General features: G+C 41.3%; 1 long non-coding RNA gene across 2 annotated transcripts; it reads left to right on the plus strand.

Annotated features, from left to right (window-relative positions):
- Positions 1 to 562: 562 nt before the first annotated feature.
- On the plus strand, positions 563 to 4545 carry LOC148641961 (uncharacterized). 2 transcript variants are annotated; one of them, XR_015929570.1, is made up of 4 exons: positions 563 to 981; positions 3515 to 3694; positions 3917 to 4015; positions 4109 to 4545. It is a non-coding gene; the product is annotated as an uncharacterized LOC148641961 (long non-coding RNA). The 2 variants fall into 2 exon arrangements; XR_015929569.1 differs by lacking the exon at positions 563 to 981 and having other exon boundaries at positions 3460 to 3694.
- The last annotated feature ends 280 nt before the right edge of the window (positions 4546 to 4825 follow it).

Below are 4825 nucleotides of genomic sequence, written 5' to 3' on the forward strand. Positions count from 1 at the left end.
ACCACAGATTCAAAAACACACACTTGGTTGCTACTCCACCACAAATGCAGGAGAAACTACTAGACGTTCTGTGCCTGGATGTACAGTAGTTCTAATTGATCCATGTGTCAGATGGATCAAAATAAAAGCTGGATTTTTTACCAGGAAAAAGAATCCTAAATTCAGCGAAATCCAATAACTTTTTTAAAGGTTTACTACTGCACATAAAGTACAGTATACCTTATATAAAATAGATATGAGCTACTGTATATTGATATCAGGCAGACATACAGTTAACCACAATGGGCACACCAACGATGTTCACTCTCATGTGACTGCTGTATTTGTCTTCGTGCACACAGGAAATTTATTGGCACCGTCTCATATTTTCACTTTTCAGTCACATATTTGTGGGACGATGATTTGTTTTGCAGAACCCATATGGCAAGAGCAATTTTGTTAGGGAGTTTCCTTAAAGTCATTGGACTTTTATAACTTGTAACTTTTCAAAACATGCTAGGTCATGAAAAGCAAAAAGAGTAATAAATTGTGTTTTTTCATAGACATTCAGGAGGAAGTCAAATTCTAATGTCAAACTTCCACTATGCTATGTATAAATACTCACTGGGTGCCCACAACTCTGCACACATTTTGTTTCGCTCCCCTCCCTCCACCCCAGCTGCACCCTTGCTGCTGCCTCCCTGGTTCATTCATTGCCGGTGGTGGCATTGCTGATTTTTGGCTAGTGCTGTCATTTCCTCGGCCAAGCAAGTTGATGCCACAGTGTTAAACTCTATTCCTTTATATTTGTCTGCTTTTTTTGCCGTTATTAGAATTTGACCCAAATGTTTCTACATACATCTGTTATGATATGGCGAACAGATGGAGAAAGCCAAGTCTTGCTGACAGGCTGAAGGATCCAAAAGTCTGAACCCAATGATGGCTTGGAAAAAGCAGAGAGTAAAAGCTGTCAGAGATTGCGAAGAGGACAGGCATTAGCAGGTGGGCTGATCAGAGATTGTTGGTGAGCACAGCGGCAGGGCTGGTTCAGATAGGGTGGCTGCACCGCCATGCAGGGTTATCAGACAGGGGGTTTTGGTTCCATGTCATAGGTCCAGTGCTTGATTGGACAGAAAGGTGCTGACAGGCAGAGGGGTTGAAGACAGATGGAATAATACTCTGGCATGATTCAGACTGAGTGGCCTTCTGGGAATCTGGCTTGCTGTGCAGCAAGCCTTACCAAAGGTACTCAATGACAGAGCACCAGGTCAGTGGCAGATCAGGGTTTAAATATCCTGAAGACTGCTGAGTGGGAACAACTTTTGGAGAGCCAAGCAGACACATTTTTTAATTGCTTTTATCTTGTATTTTAATATTATTTGGACTGATCTCAACAGTGTTTTAGGTCTTTTTCTGTCCATTTTATATTACTGAGTCAACTAAACATTTCCACTTGCCTGCATCTCATGGATTTTATGGTGAATTCCGGGTAGGACAGTGACATAGATGGGACACTCTCACACACAAGAGAAGGATTCAATGCCTGGAAGTTGTTGTGTACTATAGAAATAATTTGAAGTGTGGCAGAAATGCACACTACAGCTGAGCAGCGCTTTTTAGAACCTGCTCTGTTCACCTCTTTTAAGGTCTGCTCCATCAATCCTGACTGGATCACTGTTCTTCTCTTAAAAATTTCAAAATAAAAACAATAAGACCTTCATTGCTATCAACAATTATATCATCAACCACCTTCATGAGTTCCTCGAGAGAGATGACAGTCTCTGGAAAGCTATCATCGACAAGGAAGGAGTTAGAAATGTTAACTCCAATGGTATTCTTCTTACCAATTGCTCAGAGCATGTTATCCACCAACACCCTGTTTTGCACCACAAATAGACAAAAAACATCCTGGCAACATCCGTGGTCAAACTCCTGGGACCTGACTTTGTCATTGTCAATGCTGCAAATAACAAAGGTGTCTCACTACTTTCCGACCAGTCACAGAGCCAGCAGCAGATCGCAATCTGAGGTTGGCCATGGGAGAGACTGGAATATTCTCACGAAGAATCATGGTGGTCATTTGGCTCAAAGGGCACACTTGGCTATCTTTTGGGTGGCTCTTACCTCTACCACTCAGGCACCCAATCACTCATACATTCATTGGCTATTTCATCCTGAAACGCCACTGAAGGGGTGCTCTGTCATTGAGATACTAGTGGCAGTACCGACATCAGCACAATCACCGCTGTATGTGCTGGAACTTTGTCTATGAATTTCAGATCTCAGAACCAGTCTAGGCCTCGGACTTTGATCGGATTTCCATTGTCATCAACCCTAGTTGGCACCCAGCCTCCGCTATCACTGGCAAAGAAATTACTCCAGTTGATATTCTGTCTCTGATGCAACAACATTAGCTGCTACCGGCATTTGACAATCTGCTTACCTGACAGCCAGAACCTGCTGTGGTCTATTCAACTTCACCAGTACACTTCCTTCAGCTTGACAGCATACAGTACCATGGCTCTTAAAACAACACTGGTCTGCAATACGTTGGCTGTCATCCTTTGTGCCTGGCTCACTAAGATCTTTATGGCTTCATCAGTCTACCATAGTCTCCCCAGTGCCCCTGGACGAGTCGACTTCACCAGTACTCTGGTCTGCTAAATACCAGCAGCCAGTCCCAGCATGGGTTTGCTGCAGTATCCACTGGATCTCAGTCTGCCATGATGTCAACAGCAAAACCCATCAGTTGCAAGCCAACAGTTTGTCTCTGCAATGCCCTGCTGCAACCCTTACAGCTCCATTGCTCTGCAACACACCAGCAGCCAGTTTCCACACCAGATGAACAGAGACCTCAACAGCTAACCAATCATCTAACAATCAGCAGCCCATCACTGCCATCACTGACAGATCAAACATCTGCTATCCCACAGACAAGTAAAGGCAAGGGTTCAAATGAGAACTTGTCACATGGTGCCAAACAAGACACAAGAAATTTAACATTTTATGTTTAACATGTTTTTTTTACTGCCTCAAGGACTGTTTGTGGACTGTCCCATGCACCGGTTCATTTGAGATCTATGGAAAGTCCAGACATGATCTAGCAAACGTAGGCCGTCAATGTCCAATGGAAGAAGACTTTTGAAGATATTTTTCAATCAAGAATCCACTGTCAACAGTATTACATTTATTTCCATCCACAAATGTCTTCGTAGAGATGTGCTTGGAAGTCTAGTGACGGAAGTGATGACAGCTGTGGCCTAAAGAAAGGGCTGCAGTTACAGCTAACCTGCCACTAGAGGCTGCTGTATGGCATGTAATTATTATAAATAGGCACACCAGGGGCAATTTATTTAATTACTATGTAACCGGTAAAGCTTTTAGAATTTCACATTGTCACATGTGTACAATTAGGCTTTTGTGTAGTATTTAAATGGTGTACATTGTGCTAGTGCTAGCTGATAACTGAAGAACCACACAGCAGCAGGAGGTGATGAATTTTCACACTGATTTTTCTAGTTTTTTTTTAATGCAGAGAAGTGGAGCTAAAACTACACCTTCAAGCTCCCATCATAAAGATGTGATATAAAGAAGCAACCCTGAATGATTTTAAGGACATCATGATTTTAACAATCATCAGAAAATGGTACAAATACAACTGGAAATTACAGAGGGATCTCTCCACTATACATCACTGAGAATACATTTTCCTGAGGTGAGGATATCTTTCTAGATTTTTTTCCAGCAATCTTTGGCTGTGTTGTATACATACGAATTTAGACATTCTCACCAATACAGAATTTAAATGAAATAATTTTTCTTGAAGAGCCCTTTACAAAGATTCCAGACAGGAGTGAAGCAAAGGTGTAGCATTGCCCCAACTTTATTTCAACATTTCTGCACTTCCTGCAGATAAGAGAAAGATATATCTTTGTAGAACCGAATTGCTGGCCTCACTAATCCAATGATGACCATATTCACTGATGTTCAGCTGGCTGTGCAGAAGATTGTGAGGAAAATCCTTTGTTTTAATTATGTCAGTCATTCTAATTCTACCGGTCGTTGGCAAAGTCCGTTAATTATTTTTTTCGTGGAGTCATAACAAGCAATTCTCTCTCATTCCTTCTAGGTTATTTTCTTTTAAAAAGGTTTTCTATATTGAAAGCCGCTGCCCCTGGTGATGGGCACATCTTGTGTTACACAACGGCACACGCTGCCTACCCTGGAAGCTCTGACAGCACGTAGAAGCCTTCTAGAGGTGACAACCACCAGATCTGCACTGCACACAGCCAGCCCCTACTGTTTCCACGGCAACAGGATCGGGCTTTCTCAGCTCAATGCAGTCGAGCGTAAAGGGACTATGGAAAGATGCAATTTTTAAAATAATAATAACAATTTGGTGCAGTAGCATCACAAACACTAAATCCATGGTTTTTCAGCATAGTACAATATTTCTCTTTTGTAACTGCAGTGGAAGGTAATTTGTACTTTAAATTTAATCCAAAAGGGCAAATCTGTTGAATTACATGTTTGTGCTATGCTTCCATTATAAACTCCACTCCTAAATGTTTATTCTTCTGTACTTTTCTCCCCTAGAGATTAGTTAAAGAGCTGTATAAGCCTTTTTCTCTGTTTAGCCATTAACATGACATTTTCTACAATAATTCACATGCACTTATTCTGTTATCACTGCATCTGTTATAACCTTCACTGAGACATTAAATGTATTTTTTTTTAAACAATGGTTTTAAACTTACACATGAGAAGGAGGTGTGTAACATTTTGCCATGCTTTGCTACAGATGACAATTTAAGTAAGTTTACTCAGAATAGGAGGTTCTTTGGTA

This window comes from Lepisosteus platostomus, chromosome 23 (genome assembly GCF_059453375.1).
Source record: "Lepisosteus platostomus isolate fLepPlt1 chromosome 23, fLepPlt1.hap1, whole genome shotgun sequence".
Lineage (NCBI taxonomy): Eukaryota > Metazoa > Chordata > Actinopteri > Semionotiformes > Lepisosteidae > Lepisosteus > Lepisosteus platostomus.